We start from the raw sequence: 20,264 nt of genomic DNA on the forward strand, positions 1-20,264 counted from the left end.
TTTTTTTTTTTTTTTTTTTTTTTAGCGGTACGTGGGCCTCTCACTGCTGTGGCCTTTCCCATTGCAGAGCACAGGCTCCGGACACACAGGCCCAGCGGCCATGGCTCACGGGCCCAGCTGCTCCGCGGCATGTGGGATCTTCCCGGACCGGGGCACGAACCCGTGTCCCCTGCATCGGCAGGCGGACTCTCAACCGCTGCGCCACCAGGGAAGCCCAGTCTCTCTATTTTATACGCAAAGAAACGGAGGCTCAGAATGTCCAGTTCAAGGTCATGCAGCAGGTCAGCAACAGAGCCAGAACCAAATACCCTGCCTCCCTGCCTCCTGCCACTAACTGTCCCTTGTCCCAAGACCTGGGCCCAAGCTAACTGGAGGGCAGGGCAGCTCCACACAGGAGGAAGTTTGTTTTGTTCACCTCAGTATCTGCAGCAGCCAGCACAGGGCCTGGCACGCAGTGGAACCGCACTAGATATGGGTCGAATGAAAGGCGCTGTTGGTGGTTCCCTCTTTTTTGCTCGAAGGCCTCCTCTCCTTTGGCTGCTGTTGGGTTAATAGGTGGAGAATGGGGCTTGTGTCTGGGGGTGGGAGCTGATTGTTCAGACTCTGACTCTGGCTGATGTACACTCCCGGGGCCACTCATGGCTGTGCTCACAAAACCCACAACAGGTGATAAATGAATCCTGTTATGAGACGGAAGATAGAGGAAGGAGAAGGAGATAGAGGGTGACAAGGGATTGCTTAGGAATGCCTCCCTGAAGAAGGTCAGGGGAAGAGACAAAGAAAGTCAGGGAGCGAGCCAAGCAGATATCAGGACAGCGGGAACAGCACGTGCAAAGGCCCTGTGGTGGGAGTATCTCTGGCACATTGGAGGAAGAGTGAGGTGGCCAGGATGTTAATGTTCTGATGGGCCGAGAGTTTGTAGAGAGGCAGAACAGCAAGGGGCTTTCAGAAACTAGTCCCCGTCCTCTGAATCTCTTCCTCTGGTACATTAAAAGACAAGAACTGAAATAAACGTCCTCTTTTTCTCACTGTTCTCTCCTGGGATTCCAGAGTTTTGCTTCTGACCCCACTTGCTACCTTATTACCTGGGCCTGACCTGTGTCCCAGGGTCTCTGAGTCTATGGCTCCACTCAAACGTCACTGGTTATCAGCCATTCAACCCACTTTATTTTGCCAATGGAAGTGATACAAAGATCTGTGTGTGCAGAGGTTGCCAGGCCCCAGGGGACAGAACCAGGGTCTGGGGATGCAGGGAAGGGGAGGTTCCAGGGAATGGCTGTGATGCTCCTTGACTTGAGCTGGGAGCTCAATTTTAGATATTGATGGTTTGGGGTTTCAGTACAATTTCTGGCTTGCAGGGACGGGGAGGGAATTGCGAATAATGCTGCTGTTGCTGCTGATACTGACTGCCGTTCACTGAGCACACGCCTGGGGACTCCCCAAGCATCAACCGTAAGCCCAGGCTTCTTGTCCCCATTTTCTGGGATTCTAACCCAGGCCTGCCTGACTCCCCATCCACAATTCTGCCTGCTGCTCTGCAACAACCAGAAGGCCCTGGTCCAGCAGGGTGCACGAGGTGTGTTTTGAACAGATGGTGCGAGGAAGCCTGTGCTGAATTCCCCCCTAACCAGCCAAGGTTCCCCTCTCCAGGCCTTAGTTTCCCCATCTGAAAAATAGGCTTAAGCAAGTACCTGCCTCAGAACGTCCCAAAGCAAGGCTTCCCTGAGAGCAAAAGAGAAAGGGGGAAAGGTGAAAATGGTGAACTCCAGTGGGAGTTGGGGGAACACCCTTGTCCGTTATCAGAACCTGACCAGCCAAGGGTTATTGATCGCCCGCGGTATTCCAAGTGCTGCCTAGGTGCTCGCCCAGCACATTCAATGCTCAGGTAGACCTGAGAGGCGGTCTTGGAATCCTTCCTAGTTTACAAATGGGGAAAGTGAAGTTTAGGGACCTGCAGTCTGCAGGCTGAGATCACCCAGGAGGTGAGTGGCTGGCTGGGTGCACATTTGGGAAGCTCAGAGCTCCGAGCTTGGGGCTGGCTGTGGGGGTGATGGGGCTCTTCTTCTACTTGTACTTTTTATAGGGATTTGAGCAAGCAGGAATAACCTTCCCCTTCCTGCAAGGTCCTATGACTACCTTGTTTTTCTAGGGAGGATTTTTCTAGGGGACCCAGGAGGAACTGGAACCCAGGTCTGGCATTGTCCCCTTTGTTGTTCAGATAGGGGTGTTAGCCTCATTCTATGATGTGGGAGGTAACGGGGAGAAGGGAGGGGCTGGGTGGCAGACAGCCCATCAGCTCTAAATCTTGCTCCCTAGCTGACGGCTGCTCTCTGAGCCTCAGTTTCCTCATCTGCAAAATGGGGCTGATTTTAGCTCCTACTGCATAGAGATGCAAGGATTAAATGCAGTAAGAGGGTTTTGCACAGGGCTGCTCTGAGCAAGCATCCGGTACGTGTCAGCTGCTCTTGGTGGTAGAATTAAACATTATGTGCCTTGGTTTCTCCCTTTGCAAAATGGAGGTAGTGATAATGAACAATAATAGGAAACACTCATGTGATGCTATGTGCAAGGGCTTGATCGAAGCATTTTACTTCCACTGATGGGTTATAATAACAGCTTAGGAGGCCAGCTCTATTATGAGCCCCATTTTCCAGAGAAGGAAGCTGAGACACAGAGAGGTGAAGCCACTTGGCCGAGGTCACCTGGGCCAAGCTCCCCATCCTGGGGCCTAGTCATGCTCAGCGTAGGGCCAGGATTGGCCAGCCCCTAATGGATGATAACAATGAAGCTCAGAGAGGTGTAGCCACTTACCTGAGGGCACACAGCCTGCCAGTGACAGAGCACAGGCCCAATTTGGGTCTTTCAGGTTTAAGGTGTCAGGTCGTTTTGCTCTGCCTGCCCTGCTCTGTGCCCTGCATGCAGTAATCACTGGACCAGTGCTCTCTCTGTTCCCTGCCCAGGCCAGGTCCTGGTCAAATCTCCCATCCTTTTGACTGCTGTTGGCTCAGGAGGTGAGGAGAAGAGGCTTGGGCGGAGGAGCCTCCTGATTTTCATGCCTCCCCGTGCTCTGGCTCTGGCTGTGGCAGCCTCCCCTCCTGCCTTCCTGTGGGAGGTGGGAACTCCCTCCTCTTGGGGCTGGAGCCTGGCAGATCTGGCCAGTGGGATGGGGGCTGGAGTGGGGGGCTGGGGTGCCGCAGGGACTGCGGATCAGTGTCACCAAGCACTGTGGCTGCAGCCTTGGTCCCATCATTATAGCCCCTCCTGCCGTGTTGGGGGAGCCTGACCGCACGGGAATCTCACCCGTGGGAGCACATTCTTACTGGCTGTGCCTCCGGCGCCCTAGCAGCCACCCCAAGCAGGCTTTGTCCCGGGGAGGAAGCCTCAAGAGTTCTGAGCCCCTCGGAGGACAAGGGGCTCACTGAGGCTCCCAGGCCAGGCAGAGGGGGAGGGGAGGGGGAGGGCAGAGCCACTGACAAGGGCTGACAAGACTGCTTGTGCCACGCAAACTCCGCAGCACCTTGAAGACCTTGTCTCTGGGAGCATCGATTTACCCATCTGTGAGATGGGGTGACTGGGAGGTGCCGAGAGGCCACAGTGGCTGCTTGTTACCTGTAGCTGTTATATTCATGATGTAAGGGGTTGAATATTGTTGATATAGATACTGAGCCTACCATCTTGTGTGGAACTCCTGGCACCAGCTATGTTTCCAAATCTAGAATTTGGGAGAACTTAGAAAATTTGGGTAAAGTAGGACCTATATCACATGCTCAGTGACACGCCTGGGGGGCTGCAGTCAAATGTTAGAAGCCATTGGAAGAGTCTCATTAGTGGGATTAGTGGGACCTCCAGGCATGAGAATTCGACAAGAACTTTCTGTTTTTAGAGCCCTTTTAGATTTCAGGATTGCATATAACAGAATGTGATCTTTTATTGCTATAATTCATTCACTCGTTCATTTATTCATTCATTCTGCAAATATTTGAGCATCTGCTGTGTGCCAGACACCGCTTCAAGTCTGGAGGACCCAGGAGGGAACAGAGCAAACCCCTGCCCCATGGAGCTCACACTGGGGTCTGGGGGAGTGATGGCTATGCCTGCGTCTACAGGTACCTGCAGGTTTGTGGGGTCATCACACTTTGTTTACGGATGAGGAAGCCAGTGTTAGGCACACCGAACACTCACATTTTCTTAGAATCTTTTCCCTGTATCATGTTAAAGGTGGACATGGGGATGGGATAGTGATGGGCTTCTGAAGTGGACCCCATGGTCATGGTCAGCTTGAAGATGAGGGAACAGGCCTGCCATGAAGTGACTTCATGGCAGGCAAGGCAGGGCCTGAGTGGTCTGTGGCCCCCAGAGTCCGGCCCCACTTGGGGCTGGAGGAGTGCTGTGTGGATGTTGGATGGGCTTGGGTTTGAGTCCTGTTGGACCTCCTGCTGGCTGTGTGACCTTAGGCAGGAGAGGCTGCCTCTGGGGCCTCAGTTTTCTCAGCTGTAAAATGGGCTAAATGATTCCTTTGAAGGGCTTCCAGAAAACTGAATTACTGAGCTGGATGCTTTAGGCCTGTAGCAGCTCAAACTCTGAAACAAAGTGGCTTTTGTCTCTGGGGTTTGGAACAGGGTTTCCCCCTTCAGTGAGCAGCTGTACCACTTGGAGCAAGGGCAGAGGGACATATAAGAGGCTACAGAGGCCCAGGTCCCCGTCCAGATGCTCTGACCTGATCCTCTGGTTGTGGGGTCTGAAATGCTGACTTATGGGCCATGTGGTGAACCTCAACTTGAGAGCACCTCCCACCCCCAGCTGCTCGGTCCTGGTGACAGCCGACCCTTTGTAGTGGGGAGAAGAGTGGGTGGCCAGGCCAGCTTGGGATGGGGATAGAGGACCAAGGGCTGTGGACCATGAGCTCAGACACAGCTGGGCTGGCTTCTTGACCATTCAGGATAGGTTGGCTACATAATTTGGGGGGCCCAGTGCAGAATAAAAACGTGGGCCCCTTTTTCAAAAGGCAGGAAAAAAAACACACAAAAAGGCACTAACATACAGAGCTTCTCCCTTTCTTCTGTGGTGACTCCCTCAACTTCCGGTGTTTTTTATTTGTTACTTAATGTGGGTCTAAGTTAAGAAAAATTAAACTTTTGAATTATTAGCATGAATTTCACCACTCATCTTTATATTGTGCAATGCCAGTTCAAAGAACAAATATAAGAGCATTTAGTTCACGTGTGGAATCATCGAAATTACACAATTTGTATTTGTACTTGGTACATGCATGTGTACTTTGTTTCAACCAGAACTGTGGAAATGCTGCTGACAACGAACTCAACTGTCTTTTTTTTTCTTGGAACTCAACTGTTTTTATTTCACTTCTTGATACACGCACATTCTACCAAGACTCTCCCTTTGGAGAGAGGCTTACTGAAATGAAGAGGAATTGTGGGTTACTCCCTCTTTCCTTTGCCATCATTTTCGGCATCAGTAAACACAAATTGGAAAGGATGCCATTGTGTTCCTTGGCTGTCTGTGTTTCTTAGTGCCTTCTGTATTTGAAGTAAGTTTGGTGGAAAGGGACGTTTCTCCGGGCTGGCAGCACCTGCACTTACTCAATCTCAGATGCAAACTGCTTACCTTGTACTTGATTTGTCTCTCACTGAATTCCCATTACGTAGGGGTGTCTGCCCAAGTTCTGTGCTCACAGAGCATCGTGAAAGCTACGCGGGTACCGGGCAACAAGAAACAGCAGCGGACATGCGTTATATATATCTCATCTGCTTGCACACATTCTCCTTTGTCCCATGGGACTTCACTTAACAAAACACGTTTGCAGATAAAACTATGAAGAATTTTAAGACGGCGACAGCAAAACATTAAACCAAGCGTGGGGCCCTGGTGAGCGTGGGGTGTGTAGACTGTACACGTCACATGCTTGTGAAGCTGGCCCTGTTCCAGGGACACTGCTTCCCTTGCAGATGGGGAAACTGAGGCCCTGAGAGGGGAAGGGACCCAGATGAGGTCGTAGATAGCCAAACTAGGACCTCTCTGTACCTCAGCATCCTCATGGCTGGATTGGATTTGCCTCATGGGGACGGGTGCTGGTGAGGAACAGAAGTGGACTGAGTTTACAGAGGACAATAATCTTCCTGCCTGCTGCACTTCAAACCCTTGCTTATTTCTTCATTATGTTGGCTGACTATTTACTATGTGCTGATCCTAGCCCTGAGGAACTTCCCATCTGGGGACAGGGCCCTTCTTCCAAGCCTGGAGACACTGTGTAGTCCAGACCCTGTCCAGACCCTGAGACCAGAGGCCACAACTCTGATCACCCCTTGATAAGTGGCCAGAGGGTGGGACATTAATGCCAGCATCTGACTGAGGTGTCATTGGGGACAGGCTGCGAATTTGCTGAGCGTTTCAACAGCTAAAGAAAAGGCATTTCAGTAAGAGGGCATGGCCCGGGCAAAGGCTTAGGGGTTAGCAAGGGTTTCAGGGGAAAACTTTCAAAGCCTAGAACCTTGAGGAGGAGAGGTGTAGGCAAAGAAGGAGGTTTGAGCCAGAGACCCCAAAGGAGAGCCTCAGGGGTCACGTGACTCTAAATCCCATCCCCCACCCAGACAATTCTTGGGCCAGGCCTCCAGCCAAGATTTCTCCTTGGAACTTGGCTCTTTGTACAGAGCTGAAGGATCCCTGACAACCCTGGCTCATGGCCTAGATGTGCCAGATCTATCTTTTTTTCCCTTTCTTCCTTCCTTTCTTTCTTTTTCTTTCTTTCTTCCTTTCTTTCTTTTTCTTTCTTTCTTCCTTTCTTTCTTTTTCTTTCTTTCTTCCTTTCTTTCTTTTTCTTTCTTTCTTCCTTTCTTTCTTTTTCTTTCTTTCTTCCTTTCTTTCTTTTTCTTTCTTTCTTCCTTTCTTTCTTTTTCTTTCTTTCTTCCTTTCTTTCTTTCTTTCTTTTTCTTTCTTTCTTCCTTTCTTTCTTTTTCTTTCTTTCTTCCTTTCTTCCTTTCTTTCTTTCTTTCTTCCTTTCTTTCTTTCTTTCTTTCTTCCTTTCTTCCTTTCTTTCTTTCTTTCTTCCTTTCTTTCTTTCTTTCTTCCTTTCTTCCTTTCTTTCTTTCTTCCTTTCTTCCTTCCTTTCTTTCTTTCTTTCTTTCTTTCTTTCTTCCTTTCTTTCTTTCTTTCTTCCTTTCTTTCTTTTTCTTTCTTTCTTTCTTTCTTTCTTTCTTTCTTTCTTTCTTTCTTTCTTTCTTTCTTTCTTTCTTTCTTTCTTTCTTTCTTTCTTTCCTTCCTTTCTTTCTTTCTTTCCTCTTTCTCTCTCTTTCTCTATTCTCTCTTTCTTTTCTTTATTCCTTCCTTCCCTCTTCCCTCCCTCCCTCCCTTTCTTCCTTTCTTCCTTCCTTCCTTCCCAAGCCTGGGGCCTAGAAGTTCCTCCACTGAGTCCCTGCACGAAAATACCAGTGACTTTGCTTATCCAGCTGACGGTGTGTTAAGCGCTGGGCCAAGCCTGTGTGTCTTCTCCCCAGATCCTCTGAACCCCATCATCTTAAAGATGAGAAGTCTGAGCTCAGAGAGCTGAAGTGACTCCCCCAAAGTCATTGTGAATGGGGGAACTGGGTTTAAGCCCAGGTCACTTGGTGCTCCCCTGTGGGCCTGGAACCACCAGGCCACACAGTCACAGGCCTGCATGCTCCCATCTCCCTGCCCTTTTTGCCTCCTTACCTCTTTTCCCTCCACCTATTGAACTCCTACTCATTCTTCAGAACCCTGCTCAAAGGGCCTTTTCTTTGTGTCTTTAAGCCCCCAAGCAGGGACCATTCCACTTCTCCCTCCTGCAAATATTTGAGTTCCTCTATGTTCCAGGCATGGTGCCGGGTCCTAGGGAAACACTGATGAATAAACTTACCTGGTTCTGCCAAGTAAGTAGGAAGTAAGCACAAACCAATACATTGTTACTAGTTGTGAAAACAGGTATGAAGGACATGAACTGTGTACTTTAATAAAGAATGATAGGTTGGGATTACTCTAGGTGATCAGAGAAGTTCTTTTGAAGGGGTGAGATTTGAAAGTGCCTTTCAGGCCTAGTAACTGGCAGGTGCAAAGGCCCTGAGGCAGGAAGTGCTTGATGTGTGTGAGAACAGCAAGGAGGCCAGGGCAGTTAGACTGGAAGGAGAGAAGAAAGGGTGGTTGGAGATGAGCCCATGAGATGGGCAAGCCTCACATAGAGTCGTCCCCTGAGGCACTGAGGTTTTGGGGTCTCTGCTTCCCTCCTGAAGCAGAGAGATCAGATTAAATCCTCCTGGTGTCTCCAGAGCAGGGCCTGACACTAGGAGGTGGTCAGCAGGTAGGTGACAGGCAGCTCTGCCCCCTCCCTCCTCTCTTTTGCTCAGGAAGGCAGCTGGGCCCTCCCCACTTGGCTGCCCCCTCGGGGCACCTCTTGAGGGGCACAGTGGGTCAGCTGGATGGGGGGGGCATGAGGGGTGCTGATGTAGGACCCGAGAGAGGGCCAGGGAGGCACTCTTTTGGGAGGCAGGCACCATCTGCAGCTCATTTTCCTGTGTCATTTGCATTTTCTCTGAAATCATTTATTTTTTACGGTTCCAGCCAAATGCTCTGTCACGAAGGCTACAGCTTTAAAGGAGCATCAGGGGAGCTAGTGGGCATCGGGTGTGGCCCCTCTGGGCATCTAGCCTTACTGGGCTCCCTCTCCAATCCCTTCTCCTGCCCAAGGCAGCTGCACTCTTGGAGCAGAGGGGATGAGAGCCATGAGTCATGCACAGCTAGTGTTTGTGGAGGCTCCCCCGTGCCAGGCTCCTTGTTCAAAAAGCACTGTTCAGTCTCCACGAGAGCTGGGCACAGGGTGGAGGCCACTGTCCACACAGGTCAAAGCGTGCCGCGTCTAGCAAACTGGCAAGGAAACTCCTATTCTCATGTTAAGGGTGGGCAACTCTGCCAGGTAGGTCTGCCAGCTTCACACCCTGCATCTCCCTGTTCAGGACAGGAAGGGTTCCCTGAGGTCCTTTGCTACAACCAACCCTTGTATAGTTGAGGAGACTAGGTTCTTCAAATAGACGGGAAAGGGCGGAGTCGGGATTTAAACTAGGAATGTCTGCTTCGGAGAAGGGTAAATGATGTAACTTCAGCCGTAAATAAGGCGAAACTTCTAAAAGTGTGGGACTGGCTCTGCTCAGAGGATGTTGGGGAGATAGAGTCCTGCATGAAGCATCTGTGGGGCACGTCACAGCTTCCACTGTGTCTTGAAGGGTGGGGTGCAGTCCCCTCAGTGGGACATGTGATGAAGCATTTTGAATTCCCTAGTGAGACGGCTATTTCTTCCCAGTTCCATGACATCAGGGAAGGACTCCTGCGGGTGCGAATGTGTCTTTAACATCTCTCTCCACCTCTTACTCATCTCCCTTTTTAACAAAGAAGCCCAGAGCCTTCTGCAGGCAGTGCTGTCTGGCTAGAATTTAGTGACAGTTTGGTTAAGAAGGAACCATCTGAGCTGATCCCAGAAAGGTCACTGGGAGTTTGCCAGGGAACAGGGAGAAGCATTCTGAGTGGAGGGAACACCTGGGGTATAGACCTGGCCGCCTGGGGGTGTGTGGCGTATTTGGGAGAGAGGGGTTACTATTTGATGTGACTAGGACTGTAGGGTGTGGGTGACAAAAGTGGGAAGGGTCTCGAGGGGGAAGGGCCCCAGTACCATATACAAAAGGGCTTGGGATTTGTTCTGTCTGATGGGAGTTGGGGAAGGGCTTTGAGCAGAAGCAGGGGTTTTGGGCAGAGTGAGACTGGAGGTAGGTAGGCAGTCTAACAATGATATTGACTTGGAGGAGGATGGTGGCTTTGGGGAAGAAGATAGCAGAGCTGGTCTGACAAGTAGGCTTTGCCTAATGGTAATGGTGATGAAGATAGTGTTGATGATGGTAATGATATGGTGACAATAATGGTCGTGATGAGACGGTGATGATAATGTGGTGGTGCTGGTGCTGGTGGTGCCGGTGATTATGACGATTATGATGGTGATGATGGTAATGATGGTGATGATGGTGATTATGGTAATGATGTTGATGGTGGTAATGATGGTGTTGGCTATGGTGGTGGTGATTGTGGGGGTAATAGCATAAACACTACTATCAACTGACATTGACTTTTATATTCCTCACTTCATTGATATTATTAAACCACTATTGTATGGGATTGACATCACTTTTATCCCCATTTTTCAGATGAGGAAACTGAGGCTTGCCCATGCCCAGCTAGCTAAAGAATGGCAGAGTTGGGGTGGGGTGCCAGGCTGGCCTAACAACTGAGCACTGAGCTCTGGACTCCATGCCTCCTGCTTCCAGGCAGTAGGTCGGAGAGGCTGTGCCCTAGCCTTCCCCCAGCCCAGGGCACCGAGATAACAGGTTTCCCTCATCTGTGGCCTTTGTCCTTCTCTGACCATATGAGTTTAGACTTTGAAGGCATTGACTGCACCTTTGGCTGGGAGCTTGTCATCCTCTTGGCTTTGGAGCCTGTTCTCTGGTCCCCAGGGAAGGAGAAGAAGCCTTTCCATAGTCCTTAGTTCTTTTGTGCCAAAACCTTGCCCATGTGAGATGAGTGTAGAGGAATTTGGTCCATGTGGATCCAATTTCTCTTGGAATATACAGCAAATGATGCTGGACAAAGGCAGGCGGCCTTGGCTGGACCTAAAATATGTGGGCAATCGCTTCTGAGATGTTTGACAACTCCAAGACTCAGCAGAATGGCCGGCAGCACTGGGCTGTGGCAACCGGTCCAGACATGAGGAACCAAATGCCACGGCTCATCTTGTGAATGTGCCAGGGACACGTGGACAGGGACCAAGACGCAGGGGAATTCAGCCAGGCTGGGTGAGGTGCTGAGCAGGGCTGCTCAGACACGAGAGACTCTTCCCTCTGGGAAACACAGTATCACATTGTGTCGGGAGTGAGGGGTTTTTTTTCCAGTGTGTGACCTGTGTCCCTTGACCTTGTTTAAACTTAAGGGACTCTCTCTGTGAAATGGGGCAGGCAGAACTGGGGAGTATCAAGCACAGCCAAAGCAAGTATTCTGGTTTTATCCAACTTCCTTTTCCTTCCAGGCATCTGTTCCTCCTCTTCTTAACACGTGCTTTTGATGGGGGCTGCCAATCATAATATCCCACCCTCTGACTGCAGTGACTGGGCTAAAGATGGGCATGTGACCTACACTGGGCCAATCAGAGCCTTCCCTGGGATTTCTGCTCTTGGGCTGGGTGAAGGTAACTCCTTTTCCTCCATAGAGGGAGCTGTTCCCTGCTCTGTGGAGAGTTTGGTCTGAAAGAAAGAAGGTGACCAGTAAGGAGAGAAGCAGATGAAGACAAAGGAAATGTCCAGGTGAGGTTGGCATCCTGGAGGTCTGCCTCACACCTGTCCTCACAGAATTTTTGGTGACAAGAGCCAAGAACATCTTTTGCTTTGCTTAAGCTAATTGGACTTGTGTTTCTGTCCCATAAAACTGAAACAGTGTTGATAAATGCAAGCTTTTCCTGGCTTCCAAGGTGTCTCCATGGTTCATTACCCTCATTGTTCCTCAGAGCCGCTCTCTGAGATAAGTATTAACATTCCTATTTACAGATATTAATGATCATAATCACTCCTATTTCCCAAGAACTCAGTGCTGTATCAGCCACTGAACTAAGCCTCTAGCTGGAATATTTTATTGCATTATACCCTGCCCTCGGAGGTAGTATTTATTAACAACTCCACTTTACAGATAAGGAAATAGAGATGCACAGGGGTTAAGGGACTCACCCAAGTTTACACAGCTGGCAAGTGGCAGAGCCAGAATTCAAACTCAGGTCTGTTTTCAACCCTCTTATTACTGGTCTGTGAGGGTGGTGTTGATGATGGTGAGCAGAGAGTTACTGAGCACATACTGTGCGGCCATCACTTCAAATACAACGTCTTTTAGTTCTCATGATGACCTCATGAGGTAGATCCCATTTTTACCCCCGTTTTGCAGATGAGGACAAGAGGCTTAGCGAGGCTGGCAACTTACCAAATGTCACATGGTGTGAAGATGGCAGACTGGGGATGCCTGTGCTATTCCAAGATGGTGCACGTAAATTCTATACCGGGGTGGGTGGTGCTGTTAGATTGATTGAAAAAGACCTCAGTTCTTTATCCAGGCCCCTTCCTCTATCAATGCCTCTTTCTGATGTGGCTTTGCATCTTCTTCCATCAAGAGGCGGAGTCTCTTCCCATCCCTTGAATCTGGGTTTGGCCGTGTGACTTGTGTTAGCCAACAGAATGTGTTAAAAATGGGCCTATGCGAGTTCCAAGCTGGGTTTAAAGAGGGTTTGTCGGTTTTACTCTTTCTCAGATCCCTGCCCAGCTGCCATGAGAATAAGCCGGGGCTAGCCTTCTGGAGCATGAAAGTCACGTGGAACAGAACTGAGTCACCGAGGCCAGACTAGATCAGCCAACAGCCAGCTGAGCTCCAGACCAGAGAGGAAACCCAGCCAAGCATTGGATGCCACTGAGGTTGTCATTCTTTTGTCACATGGATTTATTGGGACCAAGAGAACAAGAAGTAACAGTGGGGGAGAAGGGGAGAATATCTTTCTTAGGCCAACTCTGGCTGTGCCTTCTTTGCGGGCGCCATAATGAAGGATCACGAGACACCGTCTTCATCCCCCGTCACACACCCACCCTTTCAACAGCTGAGAAGGTATGACACAGGTTTCTAGAGCTGTGCTTAAGTGCCTTAATTAATAGCAGGTTTGACTCAGAAGGCCTGTCCTGACTGTCCACCCCACTCAGAGTGGAGTTTGCAGGAGTCGAGTAATTGTATTGTTTATTTCACTAAATGGAACGTTAATCAAGCAGCATGAAGGCGCTCAGGCTGTCCCCATGGGTCATGCTCTTTGCCGAGTATCTTGATGGGAAGTAGGGTCTCATTGGACCTGCGTGATGGATGTGGGGAATTCCAGTTCCAACCTTCTAGGTGCCTCCACATCCCCTTCCCCCCTCTGCCAATGCCTCTCTGGTCTCCTTGTGTTATGGGACCCATTTTACAGATGTGAAAACCAAGGCCCCGAGAGGTCAAATCACTCGTGCAAGATCACCTAGCAAGGAAGGGAGAGGGAGAGGACTTGAACCCAGGTGCGCTGGTGTTCAGAGCCAGGCTATGAGTGCTACCCCCAACCCCCAGGCTCCCCTGGATACCAGCTGGCCCCTTGATGACTGCAGGCATTTCTTTTCAGCCTCGCTGAGTCCTGAGAGGAGAGAGAAAGAAGCTGGCAGGCGTCGTATCACTGATCCCCAGGATGACTTGCCTAAAGCAGCAGGAAGATTCCCGAGCTCAGGGCTTCAGTAAATCTCCGCAAAGTTGCCTCGATGCAGCTCTGGGTGGTGAGGAGGGGGCGGCAGTGACGGGCACAGCTCTGCCACGTGATGGTGACTTTCCACCTCACTCCTGTGGGTGGGGAGGGGGTGTCTCTCTTCCCTACACCTCGTGACAAGGTGGCTATTTTTAAACCCCTCTTTTTATAGTTAAAACATGTTCACGTCAAAGCCACCATGTAAGGAGCACCCCAGGCATCCTGGGAAGTGATGATCGGGCGGACAGAGGCCTCAGGCTGACGTCAGAGCAGCCCGGCTGGCAGCCTGGAGTGGGGCTCTGATGAGTCATCTGCTCTTCCTCACATCTCTTCTATCCATGGGGCTGTCTTGTTGGAGTTTCCTAAGGACAAGGGACCCTCCACTCCATCCTCTAACCGGAGTCCTGGCCTCCACTGAGCACCAAGGGCTGATGGTGCTGTCCTTTTCAGCCCCAGGATGACCAAACCCCCTCCAGTCCAGCCACACTCTCTCCCCAAATCCATCACCCATACCATGGCCAGAGGACTCCTCCTAAAGACCAAATGTGATCACAGCTCTCCCCTCACTGCCTCCCTCCTCCCCCTTTCACAGATCTTTCCCCAGAAGATTTTATTAGAAAGAAACATTTTGCAGCTAAAGAGAAAAATAAAATGATTGAAAACCTAAGTTTTCAAGTCAGGCTGCATATGTTCAAATCTTTGCTAGCTCACTTAGCTGTGTGACTTTGGGAAAATTACTTAACTTCTCTGAACCTCATTTTTCCTCATCTGTAAAATGGGAATAAGAATCCTACCTACCTCACAACTGTTTTGAAGGACGTGACAGACCATATTTTCCAGAGATGATCCCAACATTATTTCCCATCTCTCATGCCCTTGGAGAACCTCACCAGTCCCTCAGCAAGAGGTGGGGTCTAAGTCCCCTGCCCCTGACCTGGATGGGCATTTGTGATTGCCTCAGCCAATAGAGTACAGTGGAAGTGATGGTATGATTTCCAAGGCTAGGCCATTAAAATGTCATTTATCGATACTTGTGCCTGTTTTTTGGGGGATGTTTATCCTTAGAACCCATCCACCATGTTGTGAGGAAGCCCAAGCAGCCTGGAGAGAGGAATGGAGACCTCCCAGCTGAGCTTCCAGCCAACAGCTAGAACCAACCTGCCAGCCATGTGAGTGAACCCTTTTGGAAGTTGATCCTCCGCCCCATAGTTGAGTTGTCTCAGCTGATGCTGTGTGGAGCAAAGGTGAACTATACCTGTTGAGCCCTGCACAAATTACAGGTTCATGAGCAAACAAAATGATTGTTATTGCTTTAAGGCACTGAGTTTTGGGGTGATCTGTTATGTAGCAGTAGATTACTGGAACAGGAATAGGTGACATAATAATGCACATAGGGGGCTTAACCCAGGACCACGTGCGTGGGAAACACTTTTTACCCAGGAGAAATTGAGCACAGAGACAGTGGTGGACTGGCCCAAGGTCGCACAGCTACTGTGCATGTTTTCCATCTACTTCTGCTTCTTCTCTACAAGTAGAAGGCATGACTGTTGGGTTCTGAGCCCATCCTAACCCCTCTCCCCAAAGATTTAACTTGCTCCCGTTGCTCAGAGCAGGGTTTATCAACCAGGCATGGGCACCTCTAGACAGATTTGCTGCAAACCATCTCCTCCCTGACCCTCGATGGCTGCCCCTGGGAGGTGGGGCCAAGTGGTCCAGCTGGGCATTGGCAAGTGAAGGGCCCCAGAGGCAGGGAGGGGAGCATCTCTTGGCATCAGCCCCTGTTTCCTGTCTGCCTGCAGCTCGTACTCACAAGCATGAGTTGCTATGAGAAAGGAGCTGGGTGACTCTTTCCTCTTGGCATTAATAATACTGTTAATTAAGCGGCCAAGAGAAGAACACGGCTGGAGCCAATGAGGGGACAATGGTTTGAAAAGGGAACAGAGAGACACATCAACAGCTTCCCATGCAGGGCTTTCAAAAGAGCAGCTGTGGGGAGCAGGCAACAGAAAACAGAAGGGATGTCGCCAGAGCGGCGATCACAGCGTGGACGTGCAGGGCAGTGCTGCAAGGAGCCCACGCCAGCTGCCCAGCTGTGCTCCTCTCTGGCATCCCTGCCTGTCCAGCCAGACAAGGGCTTCTCTGGAGCTTCTGGAGAGGCTGGGTGAATCAGGCAGCCAAAGGGCACCAGCTGGTCCATATGGACTTCTCACGGGACTTTCTTTTGTTTCTATTTCCTCATCTGCAAGATAGATAGGTTCAACTAAATCTCATTTCTTCTTCTGTGTCGATATTGATTGGAGGTGGCTACCTGGGGTGTTGACTTGAGAATATAGAAACCAAATCAATGCTCCATGGCAAAGCATGCTGGGATTGATTAGTGATGTCTGCCACGGGCATGGGATTGGCAGTTTTGTGCCTGAGTGATATCCATGGATTGGATGTCCAAGGCCCATTCATTCATCCAATAAGTTGATTTTAAAAACACCCCCTTTTCTGTGCTCGTTTCTCCAGGGGGAAGTTTGTTCTTTGCTTCTGGGCTATGGAGATAAAGAAAGTGGGAAGAACTTTCTTTAAGTAGGAAGAGTTAAAAAAGTGGATACACTCTCATCACTCCATACATCTCTCTTTTGAAACACTCCACGAACATTATCTCTCCCAGTAGTCTGTGAGCTCCTGGTTGGGCCCCACACTCACACGCACACATATCACACACATTCCCACGCTCAGCCTGGTCCGCACACCTACAAGCACCCACACTCACAGTGACATCTAGTCCTCAAACACAAACACATACACTCACGCCCTCAAAGATCCCTCCAGTCACGCCCCTGCACACACTTGCACGCGTGAACCTGCAGTCACGTATCCTGCACACACACATCTCACATGCACACTCTAATGCTCACACACAGTAGATCACACAGAAATCAGGACATTTGCTCCTTCTCAAGTGACATGGTCTCATGGCCTCCTGCTCTCTGGGTCTGAGTGTCCAGCTCTGGCCAGCTTGACCCTGCTGTCGCCACACCCCAAAGGCATGCTGGTGGGTCTACTTGAAGCCTTGCTCGGACCCCCCCCCCCCAGGAGTCTTGATACCTCCATAATTGGCAGTGTTGGGCGGATCAATCAGCCTCTGTGTACACTGGCCATGGGAAACATAATTAACACTGTTTGGGATCTGTTAATCGCACTGGTTAGGAATTCCAAACAACCTAATTTGGGACTTCACTTCTGAGTGCTTCTTTGCCTTGATCAAGCGCAGGAGACTGGAACTAGCTGCAGAGGGCGATTTACGTGGGTCAGGAGCCAGCAAACCCAGGCCCAGGCCCCATCTGGGCAGACAGAAGGCCTATCTGTTGTCATAGGAGGGAGTGGAGGTCACTGAGGTAGGGGAGGAGAGGCTTCCCTCCTCCAAGAAGTCCTCCTAGATTGCCACAGCCCCCTCCATCAGCCTCTGGAATCTCCCCACATCCCAGTTCAGCTTGTGGCCTCCTGCCTCAGTGGTCTGAGGTTGTTTTATGAGGATCTGAGTAACCTCTCTTGTGGTCAGAGACCTTGTCCACAACACCCCTTCAAGGAGACTGTAGCTTGTGTTATCATTATTGCTGTTATTTACCTATTATTATTTACGTATTATTTACCTCTGTCCTCAATCTAGTCAGTGCCACAGGGCAGTGGTTTTTGTATATTTATCTTCTTCGTGAAATAGGATTTCATTTATCCTAAGCTTTTTAAAAGCTCAGGTCTGAGGAAATAAAAAGTCAAATCAGTGTGGCAGTCTTAATGGCACTGAGAAAGGTTATCACCGAAAATGTTTTGAGCTTCTTAACCTCTAAGACATGAATCTCTAATTTAAAAATAAAGAAGAAAGAAAAACTGCAAGAAGTTTTGGAGTCACCTAGTGCATGTATTTGAACCTTAGCTCTCGTGCCCGTTCCTGTCCCTGTCTTGTCCTGGAGTCTGAATTGCTGAGAAACAACTAAAGATCTGACCCCAAGGCTTAATTACTTCTCCTTTCCCAAGCATTTCTTAGGCTGAAAGGTCAGGGAAGGTGTTGTGGATGAGGAGACCTTTGCCAGTGTGGGTTTTGCAGGATGAGTAGGAGTTTGACAACTCTAGAAAGGGGTTGGGAGAGGGCTTCTCAAGCAGAAGGAACAGCACATACAAGGTGTGCTCTGTGGAAGGTGGAAACAGCATGGCAGATGCAACTGAATACAAGACCAGGCCAGAACTTGAGGGGTCTGGAAAGTTTGGTCTTTAGTCTGAGGGCACTGGGCAACAAAGGCAGAGCTTATGCAGAGGGTGATATGATCCGATCTGCATATTAGGAATTTCCCTGCCTCTGCGGCGGAGGTGAGTGGGTCTGGAGGGAGTAAGACTGGAGTCCAGCAAAGAGCTCAGGAGGGGCTGCTGCTGGGGTCCAAGGGAGAAGCGGGGGTGACGTGGCAGAGGGTGGAGAGGATGGGAGGGCTCGAGTCTTATTTGGGAGGCTGACTCCCATCAGGGCATGGCACACACCCCGCACCTTTGCCTGCACTGAGCCATCTACTTATACCTCCAGGCCTTCGCTCCTGCTGTTCCCTCTGCCAGGAATGCTCTTCCTCACTTTGTCTGCCAAGGACATTCCTACTTATTTATTGAGATCCAGCTCTGGTGTCTTTTTCTGGAAAGTCTCTCTGGTCCACGTTCTCCCCACAGGCGGGGTTGATTACCCCCTCCCCCTCCCCTCCTTCTCCCCTCCCCTCCTATTCTCTTCCTTCCCCCTCCCTTTCCCCTCCCCCCATCACTATGCATGTTCACCTGATATTGCATCAATCAGACACATAGGGACCATGAGTGAGGCCAGGGACTCCTTCCTCATCTCCACATTCAGTTCCGCACAGGGCACCCGGTGTGTGCCTGGCATCTGGTCATTGGCTAGCACACATTTGCTGAATGAACAAATGCACGTGAATGAAGCTTCAGACCGTCTTCCTCGGTTGCCTGAAATTCCACCATCAGGGAGACATTTGGGCGTGGGGCACGGGTTGCGCACAGGTGCCTGTGTGTGTGTGTGTTGTGCGTGCGCAGCCTGGCGTGCACATGGGTGGGCGTGTGTGCACCAGGTGGGGAGCAGAGTGTGGTGTGTCTCTGTGTGCAGGGGAGGCCACACGCGTGTGGCCGGGGCTATGAGCTGGGTGGGGGCCGTGGGGGTGTCTGGATTCTTGGGTGCTTTGCGCTTGTGTGGGTTGGGCTCTGACCTGTGCTTTCTCCTGATGCTTCTCCAACATGACTGTGCTCACACGGGCCTGCCGTCAGGGTGGGGTCCTGAGTTCCTACATCTCTAACCATCTCTGAGACGCTGCCGTTGCTTCTCCATGCAACGCCCCCCCACCACGTGGTGCCGCCAGGCCACTGGCACCCAGGATGGGCACAGGGCCCACCACAGCTCACCCAGCTAGGCAGCACTGGGAGGAAACCCAGGCCTCTGTACCCAGCTGCAGAGGCTGCTGCAGTCCTGGGGGCTCAGTGGCTCCCCCGAGGGCCCCCATTCTCTGCCACCCCCTGTTTTACAGGCTCTGTAAGGGTGGCTCTGGCATCAAGGGGCATCAGCGGGTGGGTTTAATGTGCCTGGGTGATTGTCAGAGCTCAGGTGCTGGTAGCCAGAATTTTCCCACTAAATTATGGCCACAAATTTCCCCAGAGAGGTGGGTCCCCAGGCAGGTGGGTGGGTTGACGCTGGTATCATTGAGCAGAGTTCAGTCTTCTGTCCTAATTAAACAGGAACATGGGCCTGTGCAGGGCCAGGCTGACCTGAGAGCTGGGCCCCGCTGCTCCCGGAGCCCCCTGTCCCTGGGCATGAGGGTGGAGGGACAGGCAGCCCGTGATGGCATGGGCAGGGGAGGGAGGCTCTGGGGTGTGTGTGTGTGTGTGTGTGTGTGTGTGTGTGTGTAGTGGAGGGAACCAGGAGGCTTCATTCTAGGCATCAGTCCTGATCCCACTTATAGTGGATCGAATGGCAGTCCCCCCAGAAGATGCCCTTGGAATCAGTGAATGGCACTATTTAGAAAAAGAGTCTTCGTAGACGTAATTATGTTAAGCATTTCCTGACGTGATCAACTTGGATTCCGGTAGGCCCTAAATCCAATGACAAGTGTCCTCAGAAGAAGAAGAAATAGCACAGAGGAGGAGGCCACAGGAAGATGGAAGCAGAGACTGGGGTGATGCAGCCACAAGCCAAGGAGCCCTGGAGCCACCAGAAACGGGATGAGGCAAGAAACAGTTTCTCCCTAGAGCCTGTGGGCCTGCTGACAGCTCGATTTCAGACTTCCGGCTTCCAGAAGTGTGCGGGGATTGAGGTCTGCTGTCTCCAGCCACCAAGTGTGTGGTCACTTGTTAGAGCAGCCACAGGACGCTAATACATGGCAGTGACTTTGGGCCAGTCCTTCAGCCTCTCTGAGCCTCAGTTTCCTCCTCTGGCAGGTGGGGTTCATGTGCTGCCCCACTCCCAGGCTAGGAGTAAGGTACAGTTCAATGATGGCGGCAAGATGCCCATCACAGCCTGTGATTGACAGCTGGGTGCTTACAGGATGTGGCTGTGGACGAGGGCCTATAAAGTGGGGTCACTAGGCATGGGAGGCATCAACCACAGCCATGCTTGGGCTTCTGTAAGCTGTCACGCGAGGGCTTGCTTACGACTAGCTGGCCAGGTAGCGGCCGCCCCCATGTGCCCCAAACAGAGCCCCTGGACCGGGGTCTCCCCCACATCCACACTCATCTGCCACTTTGCTAGTCTCCCCGATTTCACATCCACCAATGCTCCCATTTATTCAATGCTTTTCTTTATGTCAATTCATTCTTTCAACTCAAAGGAGTGTATTTACAAAAGACATTTTATACTGCTGTAGTAAACGGGAAGTGCGTTTCACTT

This window comes from Lagenorhynchus albirostris, chromosome 14 (genome assembly GCF_949774975.1).
Source record: "Lagenorhynchus albirostris chromosome 14, mLagAlb1.1, whole genome shotgun sequence".
Lineage (NCBI taxonomy): Eukaryota > Metazoa > Chordata > Mammalia > Artiodactyla > Delphinidae > Lagenorhynchus > Lagenorhynchus albirostris.